This window comes from Phyllobates terribilis, unplaced genomic scaffold, assembly GCF_046119375.1.
Source record: "Phyllobates terribilis strain yellow unplaced genomic scaffold, ASM4611937v1 Scaffold_3__8_contigs__length_932513732, whole genome shotgun sequence".
In the NCBI taxonomy this organism is placed as follows: domain Eukaryota; kingdom Metazoa; phylum Chordata; class Amphibia; order Anura; family Dendrobatidae; genus Phyllobates; species Phyllobates terribilis.
Genome location: NW_027362763.1, coordinates 462,848,034 through 462,863,027, shown reverse-complemented (window position 1 = coordinate 462,863,027; position 14,994 = coordinate 462,848,034). Strand labels below are relative to the sequence as shown.

General features: G+C 52.2%; 1 protein-coding gene across 2 annotated transcripts in view; it reads left to right on the top strand.

Moving 5' to 3' along the window:
• The first annotated feature begins 2,423 nt into the window (after nucleotides 1–2,423).
• Nucleotides 2,424–14,994, top strand: part of POPDC3 (popeye domain cAMP effector 3) — an 88,185-nt gene continuing 75,614 nt past the window's right edge. Inside the window, exon 1 of one of the 2 annotated variants that reach the window (XM_073675772.1) lies at nucleotides 2,424–2,617. The gene's annotated coding sequence lies outside the window, so the exon portion shown is untranslated. The remainder of the gene's footprint in view (nucleotides 2,618–14,994) is intronic. The other variant, XM_073675771.1, reaches the window with a different exon arrangement.

Genomic DNA, 14,994 nt, shown 5'->3' with positions numbered 1-14,994 from the left:
ACAGGAAGCAAGGAGACAACTATACATGAAGGTATAAGAAGGGAAAAGAGCTTTTACTCTTAGCAGACATTACTTGTATTTTGTGGTAGAGGAAAGCATGCATGAAAATGGGTGTGGTATTTAAATTGACGCGGCTTTTAAAATGTGCGTGGTTCCCTAATACAAACAGGGAACCTGTTAAAGATCTGAATCCCACCCCTGCAATGACCAATGGTCCATGTGAAAAAATTGCAGTGTGCACAAGTCTCTCCCGTATTTCGGATAAGATTCGTCCATTCAAGTTTATGGGTGCTCAAAAAAACAGTTCCCGGACAGATCAACCGTACAGCACCCGATATTTACAGAAACGCGGCCATTATTAACAGGAAACTGTATCTGGTCTTGGAAATGTTATTTATTGCTGATATAAAACGGACGTTATAGGGGTGACAAGACAGGTGACATATTGTCTGTTTTTCTGAATGACACCTAACGATATTGTAGTTATTTGTGTGGGAAGCATGGCAGTGTGCACAGGCAGGGGTGGATTAAGAGTAGCAAGGGCCCCGGGCAGTTTAGAAGGCACGGGCCCCCCACCCCACACACACACACACACACCTGATGTATCACGTGACATGTCACATGATCCCCTGTGATAGATCATGTGATAGTTCACGTTAAATTAATTTGGCACAATATTAATTCTAATAATTTTTTTTAGGCTGTGTACCCACTACGCGTTTTTTAAGCGTTTCCGCAGCGGAAATTCCGCTGCAGAAACGCTTAAAAAACGCTTGCTAGAAGGTCTGCCATGTTCCCCAATGATAATCCGCATGTGCTGTGCACATGCTGCGGAAATTTCCGCTGCGGATTATCATTGCGGAAAAATCCGCAGCACTAACAATTATTTTGCGGAAGAGCGGCACTTTCGCCGCCATTGACTTGCATTGGAACGCATGTAATCCGCATCACTGCATCTGTACATGCAGAATCCATGCGTTTCAATGTGCGGATGGTACCCGGGTTTGGAGAAGAGGAGACTCTCCTCTGGACCCGGGTACCATAGAACCTGTAAAGAATAAAATAAATATTATACTTACCTTCTGATGGCCCCCGGTGTCTTTATCCGATGCGTCCTGGCTTGCAGGCAGCTCGCGATGGTCTGAAAAGGACCTGCCATGACGTCATTTAGTCATGTGACGGGTCACGTGACCGCCGACGTTGGCAGGGCATCAGAAGGTGGTTGCATGGATTTATATAGTGTGACTAAGTTGTCAAGCACTTTCCAAGTGATGCTAAAATTGCTTATAAAGCGCTTGTCAACCCGCATGCGGAAATGCATGTGAAGAACGCTTCACATCCGAATGTCCCTGGCAGGAAAAACGCATGTACAATCCGCATGTACAATCCGCATGCGTTTTTTCTGCCAGGGAGATGCAGAAACTCTCAAAAAAAATCCGGAGCATTTCTGCATCGTGGGCACATAGCCTTACATTAATTGTATGACTCAATATTGAGCGCACGGAGCCATCTAGACACAGCGGGAGGCCGCACGGAGCCATCTAGACACAGCGGGAGGCCGCACGGAGCCATCTAGACACAGCGGGAGGCTGCACGGCGCCATCTATACTCAGCAGGAGGCCGCACGCAGTCACGCACGCAAACATATACATACACGCATAAACACATTTGAAACACAAAAATACATATAAACAGACATCACACAATGATATCTGCCTATGCATACATACACACACACACACACTCTCTCTCTCACACACTCACCATCCCCCGGCTCGGCTCCAGTCCTCCTGGCTCCTGCTTCTCTCCGGTGGTAAGTAGCAGTGCAGGCCGGGAGCGCACGGCGTGACGTCACAGCTAGGAGACACGGCCGCGCACAGAGCCGTGTCTCCTAGCAGTGACGCGGCGGGGCCAGCACAGGGAAGTTAACTGCTGCAGTGCTGGCCCGGCCGAAGAAGTAGCGGCCGTGCACCGCTGCTGGGGGAGTGGTCCGGGGCCCCCCCTGCCACTGTCTGCCGGTATGTGCCGCGCTGCCACACATATAATGAGGACAATCCGGCCATAGCCCCCCCGGAGCCCCGGGCCCCCTGGAGACCTGAGGCTCCGGGCGGTAGCCCGGATTGCCCTCATTATAATCTGCCTATGTGCACAGGGCCTCGGGGAATCTTCATGTAGTACATTTAATTTGGTGTAACAATTACATTACAGAAAAAAAGTAAAAAATAAAAAAAAACAAGGGTTATCTTCCCCCAGGGTTGTTTATTTTATTTTTTTTCCATAAAAACTCGCTCCTCCTGACGACCCCTCCCAGTAATAATAGATGTGCTCGGACACTGTATTATGTATAACTCCTCACACACGAGGTAATGGAGGCTTCACCTCATGCCGTGCTCCGCTGGCACACACCGGCCTCCTCCCTCCTCCTCCTCCCGCTGTCCCTGTCCGTCTCTCCTTCTCCTCCTCCCCAGCAGTGAGGGAGCTGCCGCTGCTATGAAGGGGAGTGTGCGCGGCTCAGGCTGCAGCCTCCCCTCTTCATGCCTATTTTAGTCACGTCTTCCCGGCTGCTCGTCAGCTCTTCAGTGACAAACTTTCCCGGGACGGCGCTGTCCAGAGCCAGGTAAGAGGCGGGCGGCCGGGCGGGAGCGGCGCTAAACTTCCCTCAGACCGTGCAGGCGGCGCTAATACTGGAGCCGGAGTGTGTGTGCGGACAGTGCATGGAAGCAGCAGGGCTAGAGAGATGGCAGTGCGGTGTGTGTGCAGATTGCAGTGCAGGCGGCGCTGTGATTGCAGGGCGGTGTGTGTGCAGATTGCAGTGCAGGCGGCGCTGTGATGGCAGGGCGGTGTGTGTGCAGATTGCAGTGCAGGCGGCGCTGTGATGGCAGGGCGGTGTGTGTGCAGATTGCAGTGCAGGTGGCGCTGTGATGGCAGGGCGGTGTGTGTGCAGATTGCAGTGCAGGCGGCGCTGTGATTGCAGGGCGGTGTGTGTGCAGATTGCAGTGCAGGTGGCGCTGTGATGGCAGGGCGGTGTGTGTGCAGATTGCAGTGCAGGCGGCGCTGTGATGGCAGGGCGGTGTGTGTGCAGATTGCAGTGCGGTGTGTGCAGATGGCAGTGCGGTGTGTGTGCAGATTGCAGTGCGGTGTGTCCAGATTGCAGTGCAGGCGGCGCTGTGATGGCAGGGCGGTGTGTGTGCAGATTGCAGTGCAGGCGGCGCTGTGATGGCAGGGCGGTGTGTGTGCAGATTGCAGTGCGGTGTGTGCAGATTGCAGTGCAGGTGGCGCTGTGATGGCAGTGCGGTGTGTCCAGATTGCAGTGCAGGCGGCGCTGTGATGGCAGGGCGGTGTGTGTGCAGATTGCAGTGCAGGTGGCGCTGTGATGGCAGGGCGGTGTGTGTGCAGATTGCAGTGCAGGCGGCGCTGTGATGGTAGGGCGGTGTGTGTGCAGATTGCAGTGCAGGCGGCGCTGTGATGGCAGTGCGGTGTGTGTGCAGATTGCAGTGCAGGTGGCGCTGTGATGGCAGTGCGGTGTGTCCAGATTGCAGTGCAGGCGGCGCTGTGATGGCAGGGCGGTGTGTGTGCAGATTGCAGTGCAGGTGGCGCTGTGATGGCAGGGCGGTGTGTGTGCAGATTGCAGTGCAGGCGGCGCTGTGATGGCAGGGCGGTGTGTGTGCAGATTGCAGTGCAGGCGGCGCTGTGATGGCAGGGCGGTGTGTGTGCAGATTGCAGTGCAGGCGGCGCTGTGATGGCAGGGCGGTGTGTGTGCAGATTGCAGTGCAGGCGGCGCTGTGATGGCAGGGCGGTGTGTGTGCAGATTGCAGTGCAGGCGGCGCTGTGATGGCAGGGCGGTGTGTGTGCAGATTGCAGTGCGGTGTGTGCAGATTGCAGTGCAGGTGGCGCTGTGATGGCAGTGCGGTGTGTCCAGATTGCAGTGCGGTGTGTCCAGATTGCAGTGCAGGCGGCGCTGTGATGGCAGGGCGGTGTGTGTGCAGATTGCAGTGCAGGCGGCGCTGTGATGGCAGGGCGGTGTGTGTGCAGATTGCAGTGCAGGCGGCGCTGTGATGGCAGGGCGGTGTGTGTGCAGATTGCAGTGCAGGCGGCGCTGTGATGGCAGGGCGGTGTGTGTGCAGATTGCAGTGCAGGCGGCGCTGTGATGGCAGGGCGGTGTGTGTGCAGATTGCAGTGCAGGCGGCGCTGTGATGGCAGGGCGGTGTGTGTGCAGATTGCAGTGCAGGCGGCGCTGTGATGGCAGGGCGGTGTGTGTGCAGATTGCAGTGCAGGCGGCGCTGTGATGGCAGGGCGGTGTGTGTGCAGATTGCAGTGCAGGCGGCGCTGTGATGGCAGGGCGGTGTGTGTGCAGATTGCAGTGCAGGCGGCGCTGTGATGGCTGGGCGGTGTGTGTGCAGATTGCAGTGCAGGCGGCGCTGTGATGGCTGGGCGGTGTGTGTGCAGATTGCAGTGCAGGCGGCGCTGTGATGGCAGGGCGGTGTGTGTGCAGATTGCAGTGCAGGCGGCGCTGTGATGGCAGGGCGGTGTGTGTGCAGATTGCAGTGCAGGCGGCGCTGTGATGGCAGGGCGGTGTGTGTGTGCAGATTGCAGGGCGGTGTGTGCAGATTGCAGTGCAGGTGGCGCTGTGATGGCAGTGCGGTGTGTCCAGATTGCAGTGCGGTGTGTCCAGATTGCAGTGCAGGCGGCGCTGTGATGGCAGGGCGGTGTGTGTCCAGATTGCAGTGCAGGCGGCGCTGTGATGGCAGGGCGGTGTGTGTGCAGATTGCAGTGCAGGCGGCGCTGTGATGGTAGGGCGGTGTGTGTGCAGATTGCAGTGCAGGCAGCGCTGTGATGGCAGGGCGGTGTGTGTGCAGATTGCAGTGCAGGCGGCGCTGTGATGGCAGGGCGGTGTGTGTGCAGATTGCAGTGCAGGCGGCGCTGTGATGGCAGGGCGGTGTGTGTGCAGATTGCAGTGCAGGCGGCGCTGTGATGGCAGGGCGGTGTGTGTGCAGATTGCAGTGCAGGCGGCGCTGTGATGGCTGTGCAGTTGGCGCTGTGATGGCAGTGTGGTGTGTGCAGGTGGCGCTGTTATTGCAGTGCAGGTGGCGCTATGATTGCAGTGCAGGTGGCGCTGTGATTGCAGTGCGGTGTGTGCAGATGGCCGTGCAGGTGGCGCTGTGATTGCAGTACTGCCTCCTCTTTGCTGGTACACGCGGTGCGGGACTGTGCAGGGATTGTACACGCGGTGCGGGACTGTGCAGGGATTGTACACTTCATTACTCAGACATTGTTCATACTGTTTCAGAATCGCAGATGATCTTAGTAATTGCTTCTGAGGATGGATTCCTATATGCTTAGTTAGCTAGGAGGAAGCCGAACACCAGTACACTCTACTGTCAGCAATCACTGTGCTCCTAACAACTTCTGAGTAACAAAGATGTCACAATCTGATGAGACCTAGCAGTGCTAGAGGGGCTTCCCTGACTCATACGTGTTCGTAACCCAAGGAAAGTATGGTAAATGTAGGAAACTTCTCCCGACTGATAGCAGCTGATCATTCAGGTTCCACAGCGAAAAAAGCACTATAACCACCATCATTGTGAGTAGTGGCAGGAAACAAATTCCTGTCTGAGCCGTTCCTGGGCTGTGTTGCTCATTCTGCTAGTCAGAGAATCTACACAATAGGTACGGATGCAGCCGAGGTGAATGTAATGCCCTACATCAGTGGTCCCCAACCTTTTTTGCACCAGGGACCGGCTTGAAGCAAGATCATTTTTCCATGGCCCAGCAAGGAGGGGGTGGGGTGGGCGGGGCTTTGGTCATATGGGGGCGGGGTAATGGAGGGATTTGGAGTTTAGTGCATACTTATCATATAGTGTAGACCAGGTCCCCGCCAGGAGCTATGCCAGGAGCCCCACATAATGTGCTGTGCCAGGAGCCGCATCACTGAGGCCCCATCACGCCCTGCAGCAGGACAGGGCAGCTGTCCTGACAGCTGCTGTTCAGCTGCATTTACTTCATCCCAGGGGCGGACACAGACTGTAGTGGGCCCCTGTGCAAGAAATTTTTGGGGGCCCCCCCCGCCCTTCATAAGGCAACAAAGTTATGTAAACATAACCCCCCCATGTGCATCTCTCACCCCCCCATGTGCAGCTCACCCCCGTGCATCTCTCATCCCCCTCCGTGCATCTCTCATCCCCCTCCGTGCATCTCTCATCCCCCTCCGTGCATCTCTCATCCACCCCCCCGTGCATCTCTCATCCACCCCCCCGTGCATCTCTCATCCACCCCCCCGTGCATCTCTCATCCACCCCCCCGTGCATCTCTCATCCACCCCCCCGTGCATCTCTCATCCACCCCCCCGTGCATCTCTCATCCACCCCCCCGTGCATCTCTCATCCACCCCCCCGTGCATCTCTCATCCACCCCCCCGTGCATCTCTCATCCACCCCCCCGTGCATCTCTCATCCACCCCCCCGTGCATCTCTCATCCACCCCCCCGTGCATCTCTCATCCACCCCCCCGTGCATCTCTCATCCACCCCCCCGTGCATCTCTCATCCACCCCCCCGTGCATCTCTCATCCACCCCCCCGTGCATCTCTCATCCACCCCCCCGTGCATCTCTCATCCACCCCCCCGTGCATCTCTCATCCACCCCCCCGTGCATCTCTCATCCACCCCCCCGTGCATCTCTCATCCACCCCCCCGTGCATCTCTCATCCACCCCCCCGTGCATCTCTCATCCACCCCCCCGTGCATCTCTCATCCACCCCCCCGTGCATCTCTCATCCACCCCCCCGTGCATCTCTCATCCACCCCCCCGTGCATCTCTCATCCACCCCCCCGTGCATCTCTCATCCACCCCCCCGTGCATCTCTCATCCACCCCCCCGTGCATCTCTCATCCACCCCCCCGTGCATCTCTCATCCACCCCCCCGTGCATCTCTCATCCACCCCCCCGTGCATCTCTCATCCACCCCCCCGTGCATCTCTCATCCACCCCCCCGTGCATCTCTCATCCACCCCCCCGTGCATCTCTCATCCACCCCCCCGTGCATCTCTCATCCACCCCCCCGTGCATCTCTCATCCACCCCCCCGTGCATCTCTCATCCACCCCCCCGTGCATCTCTCATCCACCCCCCCGTGCATCTCTCATCCACCCCCCCGTGCATCTCTCATCCACCCCCCCGTGCATCTCTCATCCACCCCCCCGTGCATCTCTCATCCACCCCCCCGTGCATCTCTCATCCACCCCCCCGTGCATCTCTCATCCACCCCCCCGTGCATCTCTCATCCACCCCCCCGTGCATCTCTCATCCACCCCCCCGTGCATCTCTCATCCACCCCCCCGTGCATCTCTCATCCACCCCCCCGTGCATCTCTCATCCACCCCCCCGTGCATCTCTCATCCACCCCCCCGTGCATCTCTCATCCACCCCCCCGTGCATCTCTCATCCACCCCCCCGTGCATCTCTCATCCACCCCCCCGTGCATCTCTCATCCACCCCCCCGTGCATCTCTCATCCACCCCCCCGTGCATCTCTCATCCACCCCCCCGTGCATCTCTCATCCACCCCCCCGTGCATCTCTCATCCACCCCCCCGTGCATCTCTCATCCACCCCCCCGTGCATCTCTCATCCACCCCCCCGTGCATCTCTCATCCACCCCCCCGTGCATCTCTCATCCACCCCCCCGTGCATCTCTCATCCACCCCCCCGTGCATCTCTCATCCACCCCCCCGTGCATCTCTCATCCACCCCCCCGTGCATCTCTCATCCACCCCCCCGTGCATCTCTCATCCACCCCCCCGTGCATCTCTCATCCACCCCCCCGTGCATCTCTCATCCACCCCCCCGTGCATCTCTCATCCACCCCCCCGTGCATCTCTCATCCACCCCCCCGTGCATCTCTCATCCACCCCCCCGTGCATCTCTCATCCACCCCCCCGTGCATCTCTCATCCACCCCCCCGTGCATCTCTCATCCACCCCCCCGTGCATCTCTCATCCACCCCCCCGTGCATCTCTCATCCACCCCCCCGTGCATCTCTCATCCACCCCCCCGTGCATCTCTCATCCACCCCCCCGTGCATCTCTCATCCACCCCCCCGTGCATCTCTCATCCACCCCCCCGTGCATCTCTCATCCACCCCCCCGTGCATCTCTCATCCACCCCCCCGTGCATCTCTCATCCACCCCCCCGTGCATCTCTCATCCACCCCCCCGTGCATCTCTCATCCACCCCCCCGTGCATCTCTCATCCACCCCCCCGTGCATCTCTCATCCACCCCCCCGTGCATCTCTCATCCACCCCCCCGTGCATCTCTCATCCACCCCCCCGTGCATCTCTCATCCACCCCCCCGTGCATCTCTCATCCACCCCCCCGTGCATCTCTCATCCACCCCCCCGTGCATCTCTCATCCACCCCCCCGTGCATCTCTCATCCACCCCCCCGTGCATCTCTCATCCACCCCCCCGTGCATCTCTCATCCACCCCCCCGTGCATCTCTCATCCACCCCCCCGTGCATCTCTCATCCACCCCCCCGTGCATCTCTCATCCACCCCCCCGTGCATCTCTCATCCACCCCCCCGTGCATCTCTCATCCACCCCCCGTGCATCTCTCATCCACCCCCCCGTGCATCTCTCATCCACCCCCCCGTGCATCTCTCATCCACCCCCCCGTGCATCTCTCATCCACCCCCCCGTGCATCTCTCATCCACCCCCCCGTGCATCTCTCATCCACCCCCCCGTGCATCTCTCATCCACCCCCCCGTGCATCTCTCATCCACCCCCCCGTGCATCTCTCATCCACCCCCCCGTGCATCTCTCATCCACCCCCCCGTGCATCTCTCATCCACCCCCCCGTGCATCTCTCATCCACCCCCCCGTGCATCTCTCATCCACCCCCCCGTGCATCTCTCATCCACCCCCCCGTGCATCTCTCATCCACCCCCCCGTGCATCTCTCATCCACCCCCCCGTGCATCTCTCATCCACCCCCCCGTGCATCTCTCATCCACCCCCCCGTGCATCTCTCATCCACCCCCCCGTGCATCTCTCACCTCTCCCCTCCCCCCATGTGCATCTCTCATCTCTCCCCTCCCCCCCATGTGCATCTCTCATCTCTCCCCTCCCCCCCATGTGCATCTCTCATCTCTCCCCTCCCCCCCCATGTCCATCTCTCATCTCTCCCCTCCCCCCCATGTCCATCTCTCATCTCTCCCCTCCCCCCCATGTGCATCTCTCATCTCTCCCCTCCCCCCCATGTGCATCTCTCATCTCTCCCCTCCCCCCCATGTGCATCTCTCCCCTGCCCCCCTCCCCCCCCATGTGCATCTCTCATCTCTCCCCTCCCCCCCCATGTGAATCTCTCATCTCTCCCCTCCCCCATGTGCATCTATCATCTCTCCCCTCCCCCCATGTGCATCTCCCATTCCCCCCACTCCTAGTTAATTGTATTTAAAAAAAAATAAAACTTGTTATACTTACCCCCATGCGATCCCTGCAGAATCCTGGCGCTCGTCCAAATCGCTGACACCAGGTTCTCCTGACTTCCGGCCATGTGACGGCGCCGTCACATGACCGGAAGTCAGGGGAATCATGAAGGTGCTGCCGCAGCAGCGCAGCGCTAAGATGTCCCGGACCCGGCGCTTAGCATGCAGCCGGGGGCCCCATGAGGAGAGAGACGCACAAGAGGGGGGCTCCGAGGGGGCTCCTACCGGCCGGGCCCCATACTGGAGTCAGGGCAGTCATGCCCTGATGGCGGCCCTGCTGGAGGCTGGAGGGGCCCCCTCTCCCCGCGGACCGGCTGAAAAACCCCAACGGCCCGGTCCTAGTCCGCGGACCGGCGGTTGGGGACCTCTGCCCTACATGATAAATGTGAGGGTGGAGCCAAAACAGATAAATCTAGGTTTATACTTATGTTTTTTTGTGTTCTTTAAAAAAAAAATAGTGTGACGCATCTTTTGTTCTTATGGCTCTGTTCACATTAATGTTGCATATTCTGTTATTCTTAATAGTAAACAGTAGCATGCTGCAATATATATTTTTTTCTATTAAAATGACAGCATGTCAAACTATAATGGATGGGGTCCATCAGGCGCTGCTTGTTTCTTCTTACAGATCCGTCATGTGCAGGAATGATGTGTTTCTGTTTCTACAATCATACAGAAAAAAACCGCTTCTTAAGGATATGTTCCCACGAGTATATTTTCAGTCTGATTGCTGTCTGTGGGGAAAAACTGACCTCAAACAGCTAGCCCTCGGACCAATGGTATTCAGTTGGGGTGTTCAGATGAAAGTTTTTTTTTCACATGGACCATGTCAGTGTGTGAAAAATCTCAGCCTATTATTTATTTTACTCACTTATATAGCGCCATTAATTCCCAGCGCTTTACAGATATTGTCATCACTGTCCCCATCGGCACTCACAATCTAAATTCTCTATCAGTATGTCTTTGGAGTGTGGGGGGAACCGGGGGAGAACATACAAACTCTTTGGTGAGATTTGAACCTTGGACCCAGCGCTGCAGAGCAGCAGTGCTAATAACTGAGTAGTCTCTTCCGTATTTCGCCTGAGATATGCTTCTTCAAGTCTGAGTGCACTGAAAAATTGGATCCCATGGGGATCATCCATACAGAAACCAATTTTTAGATGTGTTGCAATTCTTAACATAGAAACTGATTGTGGTCTTGTAAATTTTATTCACTCCTGCTGTAAAACAGATGGCATACAGGTGAAAAACAGTCTTTCAGGATGAAAATTGATGATTTTTTAATATGGTTATGTGAACTTGGCCTAAGAACAAATAGTCATCCCTTGCTGTTCTTCTGCAAACCAGTCTCCTGTAATGATGACTTGTCCCAGGTGATCATGTAGCCTGTTGGTTACAGGGGTCACAGCGAATGAGGCATCATCACAGATGGCATGGTTATACAGACTGGCAAAGGACCAGGCATCAGGTTAGGTGAGTATAGTGTTATTTTTTATTTTTATTTTAACCTTTGCAAATATTCAATAGGCAGAATCTGCAACAAATTGACACTGTAAATTTAAAATCGGTATATCTGTTTCTTTCCGAATTCCGCTCAGATCTTCTTCTTTTTTTTTTTTTTTTCCCCTGCTTTGATAAAATCTCATCCATATTGCTGCTGCTGTAATATGATAGTTTTTTTTTTTCTCCGAAAATCTGCAGCATGTCTGATCAGCAATCAGTTTCTGCACACTTGAAGTAGTTTTTATGACTCTTCTACTGAGCTGGAATAGTGAGGATCATCCTCATACTTTTTACATATTTTATTTGCACATAGGATTATTACTTGTCCTGTACCCTTCTGGTTAGAATTGATCATGCGTTGAGGTGGTGGCAGAGAGCAATGTGTGACATATCGCACCTGTCCTCAAGGACATTGTGTGGTTTACCGAATGGAATAAAAGAGACATTGTGTGTGTGTATATATATATATATATATATATATATATATATATATATATATATATATATATATATATATATATATATATATATATATATATATATATATATATATATATATATATATATATATATATATATATATATATATATATATATATATAAAAAAAAGTACATGGCCGTCAGTATTCCTGCAGTTGCGATTTTTTTTTCTGGATGTGAGACATATGACAAGGTTTCTGGCATATGGACCACTATGAACTTTCTTTTGGATAATTTTATTAGAGTAATGCTCTGGGTTATATACTTATACCCAACTTATAGAGATGGCGTAGGATATGTCATGGTGGTAGTGTGCTGCACAACTAATTACTGTGTGGGAAAACCATGAATACTGCGAATTTCCACGGTTTTACAATATACTTATTGACCTCACAGTTTTCAGAGGTGGATAAAGGTTATGTATAAGCAAGCATAATAAGCATTAGACACCAAAACATGGCCAAAAAGACCAATACTCATAAAGGGGGTAGATCACTGTATAGACTTGGTCAGCACATGCCCCCCCCCCCCCCCTACAAAAACCATAAACTGTCAATAAAGCATAGAAAAAATAGGAGAACTAGACAGACAACCTGGTATGCAATATAAAAATTCATTTTATTGAGTAACAATGTTAAAAAGTGAAGACAGTACACAAGGTGGAAGCAAAGCAGGAGAATGCGCCCTTCTTTTTCTCACCTGCCTTTTAATCCTTGGTAAGCATACTGGATATCACAGTGCTCCATGTGGCTTCTTTTCCCTACCGTTTAGACTGTTGTCTTGATTTCTCCTGCGCATCTGCGCCCCCATTATACATGATGGGCTATTGAGCCCTTATGTGTATTTTTCATTAGCCACCCAGGCTTTTGTAAATTACTTGAGGCTATTGGGGCATAGTGCAATAATGGGAGACTATGACTTTATTTGTTTGCAGTAGGATATTTTTCTATATCCACCTGGAGCTAGTACAATAAAATCTGTCTTTATAATTGCCCATATTTAGGGCTTTAATCTGTTATATGTTTCCAGTTTTGCTTCCACCTTGTGTACTGTCTTCACTAACCCTTTTTAACATTGTTACTCAATAAAATGAATTTTTATATTGCATACCAGGTTGTCTGTCTAGTTCTCCTATTTTTTTCTAAGCATAATAAGCATGTTGTACATGTAAAATGCATTGCTAAACTAAAACAATTTATGGTTAAAATGTGTGCAGTTTTGCCATTCATTGTGACACTCCAAACTACTTCTGATTCCTATGATCGGCGGGGGTCTAGCCTATTGGGACTTCACTGAAAGGGTCACAATGTTGTCTTAATGCTGCAACTTCTTTACGGCGCCTGGCCACTTACTCTGCAGCACAACTTTAAACAAGCTAATGGGGCCTGTTGGGTCCCAAAAGTTGGACCCCACCATGGCACAATTTAGCTATGACATCATTTATGAGATGGCAATAGCTCTATAACTGAAAAGTGTACTGCATGACTGTGAATTATGCTGCTTTCACTTATGTAATATTACCTCCTGCTTATAGGTTCACCCCACTTTAGACAGCATACGGCAGTGCCTTGTCATCACTCCATATACTTCTGTGTAAATTGATCTGTTGTATGCAGAAATGGCAATCTACAGCGGTTTCTTGTTTACAGGCAAGATGGATATTGCAGGACAGCTGATAACATGACTTGGACCTGGTGGCCTAAGTTTTAAAGCAGTGGCATGGGTCATTTAGGTGACACATCTTGAGTCACAACAGATGGTCCGCAGAAAAAACTCCTGACAATGCTTTTTTACCCCGGGCAATCTCCATATAATGAAAAAACAAAACTAACCAACACATCCCAGCAAAATAAAATCTATCTACAAGGGCAAGCTGCTGTGACTGCAATAGCCTCGCATCCTGTGATTCAGCATATACATCTATTATAGCACAACACTATTACTGTTTTTCTACAGTGTTATATACAATATGAAACCTTTCATAAAGTTACATTAATTCCTGTTACATTGAAAACATTAGCTTAGAACAGAAAGATGATGGAAAAAGTACTGTGGACAGTCATTAAAAAACCATAAGCTATATAAAATGCTTTGACTATGCTTTTCTTTCACTATCCTACACTGCAGCTTCCTGAATTTTATATGTGTCTTTACAAAATAGCTACCCTGACTAGCTAGCCTATTTTAGGCCCTCTTAAAGGGAACGTGTCTCCAAAAAAATGTAGTCCACTCTGCATGCACCATGTTATTGAGCAGTGGGGAACGGAGTAGATTGATCTATAGGTTTGTGAGAAAAGATTCACACATTCAGTTTTTTAACCTCAGGAGAGGAACAATCAGAGGAAAAGTATAATAGAAACACGTCACCACTTCTGTATTTATCACCCACTCCTGGTTTTGGCTTACAAATACTGACCAAATTCTGAACATTTAAATGTGACCTAATCTGTGTTTTCATCATTTAATCCTCTACTCCTTCTGCGATCTTCGGTCCAGTGGGCGGCCCCATCAGTGACCTCTATCTCTGTATGTACACTTATACAAGGGAAACTGTCAATCACTGATAGGACCGCCCACTGGACCGAAGATCCCAGAAAGCGTAGAGGATTAAATGATGAAAACACAGATTATATTGAATCTTTTCTCACAATAATATACACTGCTCAAAAAAATAAAGGGAACACTCTAACAACACATCCTAGATCTGAATGAAATATTCTCATTGAATATTTTGTTCTGTACAAAGTTGAATGTACTGACAACAAAATCACACAAAAATCATCAATGGAAATCAAATTTATTAACCAATGGAGGCCTGGATTTGGAGTCACCCCCAAAATTAAAGTGGAAAAACACACTATAGGCTGATCCAACTTTGATGTAATGTTCTTAAAACAAGTCAAAATGAGGCTCCGTATTGTGTGTGGCCTCCACGTGCCTGTATGACCTCCCTACAACGCCTGGGCATGCTCCTGACGAGGTTACGGATGGTCTCCTGTGGGATCTCCTCCCAGACCTGGACTAAAGCATCCGCCAACTCCTGGACAATCTGTGGTGACGTTGGTGGATTGAGCGAGACATGATGTCCCAGATGTGCTCAATCAGATTCAGGTCTGGGGAACGGGCGGGCCAGTCCATAGCTTCAATGCCTTCATCTTGCAGGAACTGCTGACACACTCCAGCCACATGAGGTCTGGCATTGTCCTGCATTAGGAGGAACCCAGGGCCAACCGAACCAGCATATGGTCTCACAAGGGGTCTGAGGATCTCATCTCAGTACCTAATGGCAGTCAGGCTACCTCTGGCGAGCACATGGAGGGCTGTGCTCCAACACCCTCCAGTTCAGGGTACAATGCCGAAAAGAATAATCCCTTCTGCAAAATCGGTGAAGGAAGCTCCAGGACAAAGCATCAGCCTTGATGTTTTTGACCCCCTGGACGGAAAGTGGCAACAAAATTGAACCTAGTAAAAAAAACAGGGAAGATCTAGCTTGCCTAGGGTTGAAACATTTAGCCGATTGAAGATATGACA